The sequence below is a fragment of the Pristis pectinata genome, chromosome 20, assembly GCF_009764475.1.
Source record: "Pristis pectinata isolate sPriPec2 chromosome 20, sPriPec2.1.pri, whole genome shotgun sequence".
NCBI classification, from domain to species: domain Eukaryota; kingdom Metazoa; phylum Chordata; class Chondrichthyes; order Rhinopristiformes; family Pristidae; genus Pristis; species Pristis pectinata.
The window spans coordinates 9,497,420-9,510,915 of record NC_067424.1 but is presented as its reverse complement, the minus strand read 5'-3'; the positions used below and the strand labels follow the sequence as shown (position 1 = coordinate 9,510,915).

The window sequence follows — 13,496 nt, the reverse complement described above, 5'->3', positions numbered from 1 at the left end:
TGTTAGGTGAAGGTGGGGTGATGGGAGGGTTTTTACCCTGACAATCTTGCCGCCCCCCCCCCCCACCCCCGTCTGCGTGCAGCATGTACTCATGTCCCCGTCTTCATTTACTCAGAACCACAAGGTAGGGCCAGACTGTGGTGAGTGGAAATGCATAGGTGCTGAGGGTTGCTGTTTGCTCTCGTATCGCAGCGCCTCCTGTTTCAAGTCAAATCAAGTTTATTGTCATGTGCACAAGTTCAGTGAGGTACAGGTACAGTGAAAAACTTGCTTGCAGCAACATCACAGGCATGTAGGTTCAGACAGCACACAGAACATAAATTATATAAGACTGTGCAAAACAAGACACTAGTACATTTGGGGGAAAAAATACTCAGCCAGCTCCATCACGGACACAACCCTCCCCACCATCAGTGACATCTTCAAGAGGTGGTACCTCAAAAAGGTGGCATCCATCATTAAGGACCTTCACCACCTGGGACGTGCCCTCTTCACGTTACTACCATCGAGGAGGAGGTACAGGAGCCTGAAGACCCACACTCAATGTTTCAGGAACAGCTTCTTCCCCTCCGCCATCAGATTTCTAAACGGTCCATGAACCTTACCTCATTATTCCTCTTTTGAACTATTTATTTTTGTAATTTATAGTAATTTTATGTCTTTGCACTGTACTGCTACCGCAAAACAACAAATTCCACAAAGTTCAACCCGGATAAATGTGAAGTGATACACTTTGGGAGATCGAATTTGAAGGCAGAATACAAGGTTAATGGCAAGACTCTTAACAGTGTGGAGGAACAGAGGGATCTTGGGGTCCACGTCCATAGATCCCTCAAGGTTGCCATGCAGGTCGATAGGGTTGTTAAGAAGGCGTATGGAGTGTTGACCTTCATTAGTCGGGATATTGAGTTCAAAAGCCGCGAGGTGATGTTGCAGCTCTATAAAACTCTGGTCAGACCACACTTGGAGTATTGTGTTCAGTCTGGTCACCTCATTATAGGAAGGACGTGGAAGCTTTAGAGAGGGTGCACAGGAGATTTACCAGGATGTTGCCTGGATTAGAGAGCATGTCTTATGAGGATAGGTTGAGCAAGCTAGGGCTTTTCTCTTTGGAGAGAAGGAGGATGAGAGGTGACTTGATAGAGGTGTACAAGATGACAAGAGGCATAGATCGAGTGGACAGTCAGAGACTTTTTCCCAGGGTGACAATGGCTAACATGAGGGGACATAACTTTAAGGTGAATGGAGGAAGATATAAGGGAGATGTCAGAGGTACGTTTTTTACCCAGAGAGTGGTGGGTGCGTGGAACACACTGCCAGCAGAGGTTGTGGGGGCAGATACATTAGGGACATTTAAGAGACTCCTGGAAAGACACATGAATGATAGAGAGATGGGGGGCTATGTGGGAGGGAAGGGTTAGATAGATCTTAGAGCAGGATAAAATGTCGGCACAACATTGTGGGCCGAAGGGCCTGTACTGTGCTGTAGTGTTCTATGTTCTATATGTCAGCAATAATAAACCTGATTCTGATTCTGAAAAAAAGTGCAAAAACAACACAGGAGGCACTGGAGGAACTCAGTGGGTTAGGCAGCATCTAACCTGACCCTCTGACCTCCTCTAGCATCTCTTGCGTTGCTCCAGATACCAGCATCTGCAGTCTCTTGTTTCTCCGCTGTGCCAAACAGAAATGACGCCATCAGATACAAGTCCATGGTCGTGCAAGAGGCGGTCGGTAGTGTTCCGTTGCTGAAGGAGGATTAGGGTTGTTCAGGTCAGTTGAAGAACCTGTAGCTGTTCTGGTGTTCAGTAACATCTGCCTTCCCTTCTTGAGGTGGAGTTGTTGCCTGTGCTGGCCAAGGAAATTAATACCCCACAGAGTTCCAATTATACCAACTGGGGGAGAAATGAAACTGGAAATGGCAGTTTAATTGGACAGGCGGACATCAGCGTGAGGTTGGCTGTGCAACACACAATCTGTCACGTTCCGCCATCTTACCAAGAACCTATTTAAGCGTTGTGTGGGTCATGCAGGGATCTGTGCGCTGCATCTACAATGGGAGTAGGTTGTTAGAAGAGCTGTTGGTACAAGTAAGGCATGGTAGCTGTGAGCTTGCTCTCACTCCTGTGTGTCCAGAACCTTGAGCACAGGAATCTGGACTGTGGGTGCAGGGATTGCTGCATTATTGGTATTGGTTTATTATTGTCACTTGTACCGAGGTACAGTGAAAAACTTGTCTTGCATACCGATTGTACAGGTCAATTCATTACACAGTGCAGTTACATTGAGTTAATACAGAGTGCATTGAGGTAGTAGAGGTGAAAACAATAACTGTACAGAGTAAAGTGTCGCAGCTACAGGGAAGGTGCAGTGCAATAAGGTGCAAGGTCACAACAAGGTAGATCGTGAGGTCATAGTCCATCTCATCGTATAAGGGAACCGTTCAATAGTCTTATCACAGTGGGGTAGAAGCTGTCCTTAAACCTGGTGGTACGTGCCCTCAGGCTCCTGTATCTTCTACCTGATGGAAGGGAAGAGAGGATGTCCCAGGTGGGTGGGGTCTTTGATTATGCTGGCTGCTTCACCAAGGAAGCGAGAGGTAAAGACAGAGTCCAAGGAGGGAGGCTGGTTTCCGTGATGAGCTGGACTGTGTCCACAACTCTCTGCAGTTTCTTGCGGTCTTGGGCAGAGCAGTTACCGTACCAAGCTGTGATGCATCCAGATAGGATGCTTTCTATGGTGCATTGATAAAAGTTGATGAGAGTCAAGGGGGACATACTGAATTTCTTTAGCCTGCTGAGGAAGTAGAGGCGCTGGTGAGCTTTCTTGGCCGTGGCATCTACGTGATTTGACCAGGACAGGCTATTGGTGATGTTCACTCCCAGGAACTTGAAGCTCTCAACCTTGTTCACTTCCAGGAACTTGAAGCTGTCAACCTGGGTTACCGGGTACTATCTGAGACTGAACCACTGTCTGTCCTTAACGGTTGATGTAACGGATCCCAGGAAGACTAGGGAGGTCCAACCTGTTGTCCTGCCTATTCCTCAGCCACATTATTTGGTCATTATTGCATTCCTGAAAATCAGAATGACTGCAGGTGCTGGAAATCTGAAGTGAAAGCAGAAAACGCTGGAAAGACTCCGCAGTTTGGGCAGCATCTGTGGAGAGAGAAACTTTATGTTTCAGGTCTGAGACCCTTCATCAGGATTGTGTGGGGAGAAAAATGAAGGCAGTCAGTGTCCCATTGGCAGTGAGCAATGAAAAGATTCAGAGATTGTAAAGGGCCAGAGGGAGGGGTCCAGTAGATTGGATGTTCTGGAGATCGGAGGAAGAGTCTGCAGTCTGGGGTGAGGACTCCTGGCGGAAGAAATGGGCACAGAGGTGGGGGCGGCAGAAGAATTCAACGTTGTCAACACAACAACTCAAGAAAATAGAAGCAGGAGTAGGCCACTCGGCCCCTCAAACCTGCCCCTGTTCAGTATTATCACGGCTGATCTATGTTGGTCTCAACTCTTCTGTGCTGGTTCCCCTTAGGCTTCAATTCCTGACTTTTAAATATTTATCCATCTCCATCTTAAGTATATTCAGTGATCCGGCCTCCACCACCCTCAGGGGGCAGAGAATTCCAGAGATTCACTACCTTCTGACAAAAGGCCTCGGACCCAAAGCATTAACTGTTTCTCTCTCTTGATCTCTCGGTCTTAAAAAAAAACCATAGAACCATACAGCACAAAACAGGCCCTTCGGCCCACCGTGTTGTGTCATCTATCAGACCACCCTCGCACTACCTAACCCCTTCCTCCCGCATATCCCTCTATCTCACGTTCCTCCTTATGCCTATCCAACAAGCTCTTGAACCTGTTCAATGTATCTGTCTCCACCACCACCCCAGGCAGTGCATTCCATGCACCAACCACTCTCTGGGTGAAAAACCTCCCTCTGACATCTCCCCTGAACCTCCCACCCATAACCTTAAAGCCATGACCTCTCGTCTTGAGCATTGGTGCCCTGGGAAGGAGGCGCTGACTGTCTACTCTATCTATTCCTCTCAATATTTTATATACCTCTATCATGTCTCCTCTCATCCTCCTCCTTTCCAGTGAATAAAGCCCTAGCACCTTAAGCCTCTCCTCATATTCAATACTCTCCAATCCAGGCAGCATCCTGGTAAATCTCCTCTGCACCCTCTCCAACGCCTCCACATCCTTCCTATAATGAGGCGACCAGAACTGAACACAGTACTCTAAGTGTGGCCTAACTGGAGCCTCGCGGCTCTTAAACTCAATCCCGCGACTTATGAAAGCCAACATCCCATTGGCCTTCTTAACTGCTCTTTCCACCTGTGAGGCAACTTTCAACGAACTGTGAATATGAACCCCCAGATCCCTCTGCTCCTCCACACTGCCAAGTACCTTGCCGTTTACCCTGTACTCTGCCCTGGAGTTTGTCCTTCCAAAGTGTACCACCTCACACTTCTCCGGCTTGAACTCCATCTGCCACTTGTCAGCCCAGCTCTGCATCCTATTAATATCCCTCTCTAAGCTCTGACAGCCCTCCACACTATCCACAACACCGCCTATCTTAGTGTCGTCCGCAAACTTACTAATCCAGCCCTCCACCCCCTCATCTAAGTCATCTATAAATATCACAAAAAGTAGAGGTCCCAGAATCGATCCCTGCGGGACACCACTAGTCACTGCCTTCCAATCCGAGGGCACTCCCTCCACCACAACCCTCTGCTTTCTACATGCAAGCCAATTCCTAATCCACACAGCCAAGCTTCCTTGGATCCCTCGGCCTCTGACCTTCTGAAGAAGCCTACCATGAGGAACCTTATCAAATGCCTTACTAAAATCCATGTAAACCACATCCACCACACTGCCCTCATCAGTCTTCCTGGTCACCTCCTCAAAGAACTCTATCAGGCTTGTGAGGCAAGATCTTCCCTTCACAAAGCCATGCTGGCTGTCCCTAATCAGTCCATGATTCTCAAGGTGTTCATAAATCCTATCCCTTAGAATCCTTTCTAACAGCTTACCCACCACAGACGTGAGACTCACCAGTCTATAATTCCCTGGCCTATCCCTATTACCTTTTTTGAACAAGGGGACCACATTCGCAACCCTCCAATCCTCCGGCACCACCCCCGTAGACAACGAGGACTCAAAGATCCTTACCAGCGGTTCAGCAATCTCCTCCCTAGCCTCTCGAAGCAGCCTGGGGAAAATCCCGTCAGGCCCCGGAGATTTATCTGTCTTAATATTATTTAACAACTTCAACACATCCTCTCTCTTGATATCAACAACCTCGAGAACATTACCACTACCAGCACTCCCTTCCGCATCATCAAGACCCCTCTCCCTGGTGAATACTGAAGAGAAGTACTCATTGAGAACTTCTCCCACTTCTGCCGCCTCCAGGCAAATTCTCCCACCTTTGTCCTTAATCGGACCTACCTTCACCCTAGCCATCCTCCTACCCTTCACGTACTTGAAAAAGGCCTTGGGATTTTCCTTAACCCTACTAGCCAAAGCCTTTTCATGTCCCCTTCTAGCTCTCCTCAGCCCTTTCTTAAGTTCCTTCCTCGCTACCCTATATTCCTCACAGGCCCTGTCTGAACCTTGCTGCTTATACCTCACGTATGTTACCTTCTTCTCCCTAACAAGTCGTTCCACCTCTCTCGTCACTTAGTAATTCCGGCATTTTCTGTTTTTATTATTTCATTTCTGTTTGTGGGAGCTTTCTATGCGCACAATGCATGGAACATTTCCTTTATGACAACATTACCACATGTCAATAAAGTATCCCAATAACTGGACCATCCTGCAGTCTTGGAAAGTGCAATATAAACATGTCTCTTTTAGGTAGGATTTACGGTGTTCAGTTTTTTTAACATTCAGTGCTTAGCTGAAGCTCTGGTAAACCTTTTCTTTGTCCCAGTGCTGCTCTCATGCACGGTACTGCTCCCAGTTTTGGGCAGAGTAATGCCTCATGAATCACAAAGTGTCCAATGCATTTCCAAAATTACCACAGTGACCACACTTCAGAGAGACTTCACCGGCTGTACGTGCTTTGAGATGTCATGAAAGAGATGTGAAAGGTACTCTATAAGTTCAAGGATTTGATGTACAGGTGGATCTTGGGGTCCAAGTCCATAGCTCCCTGAAAGTGACCACACAAATAGATAGGGTGGTAAAGAAGGTGTATGGCATACTTGGTCAGGGCATCGAGTATAAGAGTAATGAAGTCATGCTGCAGCTATTCGGTTAGCCTTACTTGGAGTATTGTGTGAAATTCTGGTGGCCCCATTACAGGAAGGATATGAGGCTATGGAGAGGGTGCATAAGAGGTTCACCAGGATGGTTCCTGGGTTGGAGGGTATGAGCTATAACGAGAGGTTGGACAAACTTGGGTTGTTTTTCTGGGGCATTGGAGACTGAGGGGAGACCTGATAAAACTTGACAAAATTATGAAAACCTTGGATAGGGTAGACAGTCAGAATCTTTTTCCCAGGGTAGGAATTTCAAATACTAGAGGACATGCATTTAAGATGAGAGGAGGAAAGTTCAAAGGAGATGTGCAGCCCAAGGTTTTTTTTTACACAGTGGTGGGTGCCTGGAAGGGGCTGCAAGGGGTGGTGGTGGCAGCAGATATGATAATGGTGTTTAAGAGACCGTTAGACACATGAATATGCAGGGATATGGATCATGTACAGGCACAAGAGATTTGGTTTATTTTGGCGTCATGTCCGGCATGGACAGTGCGGACCAAGGGGCCTGTTCTTGTGCTACTTTCTATGATTTGCTTTAAAATCAGCCAATGCCAGCCATTTTAAAATTGGAGAACAGTTGTGTGGCATGAAATCAATCCGGCTCAGTAGCTGTCTCTAGATTCTAGGAGATGGATGCTGTGTGTAAATAATTAATGAAAACAAACACACAGTAATGCATCATACATCCTACTGCCACAGTCCTGCTCCAATTTCTGTGATGTGTTCCATCCAATTAGGTTATTACTGGCAGTGGAGTTTGGGATACTGGATGATGTAATCTGTTTACAGACTGTGTGATACAGAGAGATTTCAACACCAGCCCTCATGGAATATGTAGCTTGTTTGATCTGGCACAGGGAATGCCTTCCACAGAAGCCACATATAAAAAGGTCCCAGTCGTTACCTCTGTACCCCTATGTCTGTTGAGGGGGTTATCATAAAGATATCCCCCTTTACAATGCTACACAAGCTGGGCATGACCTAAAAACAACAGCAAGATGTGCATTCACAGCATATATCAGATTGTTCCAAAGCTCTTTACAGCTGTGGACAGGTCTGCTTTGAATTATAATCACTGCTGTAATATGGGAAATGTGGCAGCCAATTTGCACACAGGAAGCTTTCATAAACAGTCTCGTGATATTGGCTGGATTATCTAGTTTTCAATGTCCATTGAAGAATATTGAAGAACAGGGCTACCCTGCACCCCTGGAATCCTTTGTATCTGACTGAGGGATCGACAAGTCCAACATCTTTCCCCATGTGTGTGAGTGACGGATGTTGAAAAAGGTGTGTGTGTGTGTATGTGTGCATGCAAGTGAGAGAATGCATATGCACTTTGTATTTATGGGTTTCACAATGTATATGTCTCTGTATACATTTATATTGATATGTTGGTGTGTCTGTGGGCCATATCCATATGTGTGTGTGTCTGTCGGTCTGGGTTCCTTACATTGCTGATGGAACAAGCTTTTAATGACCCCTTAACGTTTATGAACACTCTGTAACCTGATTCTGTAATCTTGTTGTCACACGGACAATATTATTTTTCACGATAAAACAACTGGCATCTTGCTTTGCTTCTGAGCACCATGAATGACCAAATTCCAGTTCCCCTGTGTATAGCACCCTGTGCTCGTGAGCTCAGTATTTACACAGAAGCAAGGAGTAGCAATTGGTTCCAGCTCTACACTCATGATTGGCAATTCATTGACGTTTTTATCTACCTTCTTTGAATTGGACAAATACCTTTTGATCTGTTGAAGGTCCTAAATCTTTAGCCTTGCACCAGGGGTACTGAGGTCAATTGTAACAGCCAACAACTAATTGAGATCGTCTGACGAACATGTCCTATCAATACCCAACAAGCAGTGCCTTAAATTACTGGGTCCAAGGTCTCCAAAGCAGTGGGCATGGATGCTTATATTCCCAATTTACGGACTATCTAGTTCTCAATGTCAGTTGAAGAATAAATATTACCCAGGACTACCTTGCGCCCCTGGAATCTTTTGTTACTGTCTGATGGGTCAACATCTTTCCCCATGTGTATGAATGAGAGACGTTGAAAAAGGTGCGTGTGTGTATGTGTGCAAGTGAAAGAATACATATGTACTTTGTACGTATGGTTTCACAATGTATATATCTCTGCATACATGTATATTGATATGTTGGTGGGTCTGTGAGCCATATGCATCTTTGTGTGTGTGTGTGTGTCGCTCTCTCTCTATCCTGTTTGAATGTTCTGGAATAGAAATTGGGTCTTCTGCCAAAAATTTAGTGATGGGACTTACTACAAACCACTTGTGCTAGTATTGATCCTAGTGACACATATCTGGGACCTGTTCTTCAGGTGACTTGGGTGGGTCCTGATTATATAAAATAGAAGCCTTGCTCCTGCTCAAGAAACGAGTGACTGATGAGAAGAGTCACCGACTGGAGGAGAAGCAGAGTGATCTCACCTCCATCCCCAAGCAACTCTGCGTAGTCCTTGTCCTATCCTCCGTTCTCCTCCCAGAACAGATGGTTCAGAAGTGGCTCAGAGTCGACTCCTCCTGTGAGAAGAGCTGCTCACTGAGCCAGATTGGTTCAGCTGGTTTGCAGGTTTGCAGGAAAACCAGCTCTGTTCCTCCTTGGACCTCTTGCTAGGAATTAGTGCTGCAGGGACTGGGTCCAGGATTGCCATCTCCAGAAGGAGCTCAACCCTGGGAGTTGTAGCATTGAACAAGCCCTGCCTCCTATGGTCTCGCCCCTACGTGCTCCTCATTGGTCACCTGACATGCCCCTCTCCCCGTCCTGGCCTTCCTAACTCAATGAACTCTTCGTCATCCCTGACTGGGCGATCTTTACCTGTCAGTCAAGCACTTGGTTGCGCCAATGCCTAATACTTCTATTAGTATTAATTGAAGTATTTAAATAATCTATTCAAGATAATGCATTTTATTTCAGGATCTGAGAATTTAACGGCACACCAAAGGCCATTCAGCCCACTAAGTCAAAGCTGTTCGAATAGCTAGCCATCCAGTCTGATCTCCTTTCACAGTTATTGTTGTGTAGTCTTATAGGCTATGGCACTTGAAGTGCTCGTTCATATATTTCTGCTCCCATGATTTTACCTCACCTCCACCCCCCCCCCCCCCCCCAAGTTGGTCTTAACAGGAAAACTCCAAGGTAGTCCTGAATTAGAATCTGGGTCAGAAAGCGATCCCATTTTGAGTTCTCTCCCCTTTGGAGCTTGGAGGTTTCGAGAGGGCTGTTCTTACAGTTGCAGTCTCAATGGGGGACATGAGCCTTGCATCAGAACACTGAAATATATCGGTATTGTTTTTATTCTTATTACTGAAACAGTCCCTCAGGATTGAGGATGGCTTGCTTCTTCTTCAGTTCTGAATGAAAGATGCCAATTCTTCTGCACACTAGTTACTATGCGGTCTTGACATTGAAAGTCCTTGCTCCATTTGTATGGAGATGCAAGATAGTTGGAGACCAGGCTCTGGTGAGAAGACTTCATGAGTGTTACAGATTTGATGACAATTAGTTTTCAAGGGGAGATGCTTTTCATGTGAATCTTGAGGCTCCACTGTGGATTAGTGAAAACTAGAGATTAAATATGACTGCTAGGATGGGAGCAGAGCATCACTGGTGGACTGGTAATCCAGGGATCTGGTGTGAAACAAAGTACCTGGAATCAAACCCCAGGCAGCTCAAGGAGTGGAGTTCAGATTTCAATAGAAAATCCAAGGATGAGAAAGCGACTTTGGTTCAAAAAAACAGGCCAAGAAGGTAAAGGCTGATCATAAGTATGTCAGCTCAGTGGCCAGCATTCTTGCCTCTGAGTCAGATGGTTGTGGGTTCAATTCCCACTGTAGGTACTTGAGCAGAGAAATGTAAACTGATGCTCCAGTGTGGGACTGAGGGAGATGTTAAATTGTCTTTCCTTGCAATCCCTGCAGCTGTTTTGAGGAATATCAGAGAGTTTAGCTCTGGTACTGTGACTAATCCAATATCATTCAAATAGATTATCTGTTCATTATCATTTCTTCCTGTTTATGGGATCTTTCTGTGTGCAAGTTGTTGCTGTGTTTCCTGCATTGTAACAGTGATTGCACTTCAAGAAGTACTTCACTGCCTACAAATTTGTCTGGTTCATTCTACAAGTGTTGTGGAAGGTGCTAGAGAAACGCAGGTCTTTCTTTCAAATACGTAGACGTGCCTTTAAGAATTAATTGAAGTTTCACCGCGCGTGATCTGCTTCAAGTGACCCCCTGTGCAGGTGACAGGATTAGTTCTAAATGTTTAACAAAGTGCTTGCTCCAAATCAGTGAACGAGGAGTTAATGAGCAGCAGCCGCCAAGCCTACTCTCGCTGATAATTGGCTCGTTGTAGCTGAGCGTGCTCAGAATGACAGGTAGCAGGGTGTGTGAAAGAGCAAGTTGGCTGGTAGCCTCGGTATGTGTGTGCTGTTTATAGTGAGAAGGGATCCTGTTTCAAAAAGCCCAACCATTGCAGTGTTTGACACATGCCGGCCTATTAAAGGACGTACTAGGAGCCACCGATCCCAGGAGGTCTTGGACTTGCAGGGTAAGTTGGTGAAGACTCTTCTGTCATGTGTGTGCACCCCAGGTGCTGCTGCAGTTACAGCTGACACGGCATTGAATTGTGGACCGTGAGCCTCGGTTAGTGCATGGTGCTTGTCAGCTTGACACAATTCCATGCTTAATTAAGAACTCTTGCACCTGAGTTTTTCTGGGAGTTTGAAGTTACAGGAATAGGTGTGGGATGTTGAAATTCTGTGCACACATCCGGTGTATTTTAATCCAGACTCCGTTCTGCTCGGGAAACCTACCTGGTATAAATGTACTCTAATTGCAATGGGCGATGTGATAATGTGCTCCTGTCAGGATTAGAGCTACAATAGGGTCCCAGCAACAACTGAAGCACCACCTACAGTTTAGTACTTATTAGCTGAGGGCACCCCTCTGTATGATGATCACTGCAGCCTTGGTAGGGAGGTGTAATTAAGCCGGGAATAGTCTTTGGGGACGGGACAGCCAAGTAGTTTAGCTAGCTCTCCTTTCATCTCTGAGACTTGAATAAAATCCAGATGTGGGATAGAAAGGGCTCCCTCTGACAGATATTTGGATCTTAAATAGAATATGTGCAGGCGGTCTTTTCTAAAAGAGAGGATTCTGCAGCAGGCTCGGAGAAAAAACTCTGACTGGAGTGTGAAGAGGAACAATTTGTAAGAGTGTAGGGAAGGCATGGAGGGAGCACGTTCCTTGCCTTTAACTAGATTGTGGTGGCAAGTACTGGGAAAGGTTAACGCCACCACTGACACCCATTGCATTAGGGCAACAGAATGAAATCTCCAAAGGAACAAACCCATCTGACTCACCAGTGTAAAATTTTTACATTATATTCATTCTCCTTGTGCATTCCTTGTCAGTTCTCACTTCAGTTAAGCATCCCTCTGAAGATTAATGGAATGTGAGTGACAAAGAAGCGCATTGTTTGTGAGTAAAGAACGTGAACATTTAACTCGTGTGTCATTGTTCCTGCTGATCCAGGTTTTCCGAAGCTGTATGTGGGTGGTTGAGATTCATCTTTTAGATCCTTTCTTCCCTTCGTTCCCTGTTTTACATTTTACCTGTCACACTAGGGAGAGACTTCTGCACCTAATGAGGATGGCACTGTTTATCAGCACAGTTGGATTTCACACCAACTTTCCATTCTCAAAGTCAAGTTTATTGTCATATGCACAAGTACATGTTGCACAGGTGCAATGAAAAACTAACTTGCAGCAGCATCACAGGCACATAGCATCAGATAAGCAGCATTCACAAGAAAAACATAAATTATACACAATTTTTACAAGAAAGAACACAATTAAGACAAAAAAAATCCATTTTGGTGCAAAATGGTCGTGGTGTTGCTATACTGGGGTAGCGATTAGGGATGTGGCAGTTGGTTCAAGAACCGAATGGTTGAAGGGAAGTAGCTGTTCTTCAACCTGGTGGTGTGGGACTTCAGGCTTCTGTACCTCCTGCCCGATGGTAGCTGCAAGAAGATGGCTTGGCCCAGCTGGTGGGGATCTTTAATAGATGTTACCTTCTTGAGGCAGTGCCTCATGTAGATACTACCGACGGTGGGGAGGGATGTGCCAGCATTGGGCAGAGTCCACTACGCTCTGCAGCTTCTTGCATTCTTGTGCATTCAAATTGCCATACCAGACCATGATGCAACCAGTAAGGATACTTTCAACAGTACATGTTTGGAAGTTTGTTAGAGTGTTCGGTGACATGCCAGGCCTCCTTAACCCTCTAAGAAAGTAAAGTAAAGGTTAAATGTACAGTTGGTAGCCCTGCTAATGTCTGATGAACCCATTAAAAGTTCTAAGCAAGAGGGAGTCAGTAGATGGTGGGATTGGTATTGAGGCTGGTGTCTCTCTGCCTACCCCCTCCTGTCTCAGCCCTTCCATCACACCTTTACTTGTAGCAGTCAGAAGAAAGTGTTTGCAGTTTCTTTTGCTTCTGCAGTCTGGGCACACTGCTATCCATGTATCTACGCTCTGGCCCACTCTGTACAGATGATCTGTGATTCTGTATACTTACTCCTGAGGCCTATGTTTTCTCTTGTATTTCTCAAGTCGCAAGCTTGATCTGCTTCAGTTTGTAAGGGCTGAGAGGCTAGAGAACGTCTGCTCGCAGAGCTGCTTCCCAGATGGAATGCTGACATCTGTTGGATCAGCTACTGCAGCAGATGCAGGTGAATGGGAAGCAGGATTTAAGCACCGTGCTCCACTCTTGCAGGCTGAGGCAAATTCTTTTGCTCATGTTTAATTGGGTGAAAAGCCTCTGTGCCACCCAACTGCAAAATACCACAGCTAACGGAGTTACTGCCTCAGCTCCAGCAACCTGGGTCCAATCATGCCGTCTGCAGGGAGTTTGCTCATACTTTCTGCAACTGTGTGGGTTTCCTCCGGGTCCTGCAGTTCCCTCCCACATCCCAAAGACTTGCTGGTTGGTAGGTTAATTGGCTGAATCTGTTTGTTGGCCGAGTGGTAGAATCTGGGGGAGGGAGGGAGTTGACTGGAAGGCAGGGAAGAATGAGAATGAGATTATTGCAGATGGGTACTCGATGGTTGTTGCAGACTTGGTGGGTTGAAGGGTCTGTTTCTGGCTGTATGACTCTACAAAAGAGCCAGCAGAGAGAAAAGTCTGATTGAAAT

At 46.0% G+C, this 13,496-nt stretch overlaps 1 protein-coding gene across 14 annotated transcripts in view; it reads left to right on the top strand.

Annotated features, from left to right (window-relative positions):
• Positions 1-13,496, top strand: part of plekha6 (pleckstrin homology domain containing, family A member 6) — a 291,418-nt gene that overhangs the window by 143,830 nt on the left and 134,092 nt on the right. Inside the window, exon 1 of one of the 14 annotated variants that reach the window (XM_052034362.1) lies at positions 10,702-10,849. The exons of the other annotated variants lie outside the window; for them this stretch is intronic. The gene's annotated coding sequence lies outside the window, so the exon portion shown is untranslated. Of the gene's footprint in view, positions 1-10,701; positions 10,850-13,496 lie in introns of those variants that run through there. 14 annotated transcript variants of the gene reach the window in all.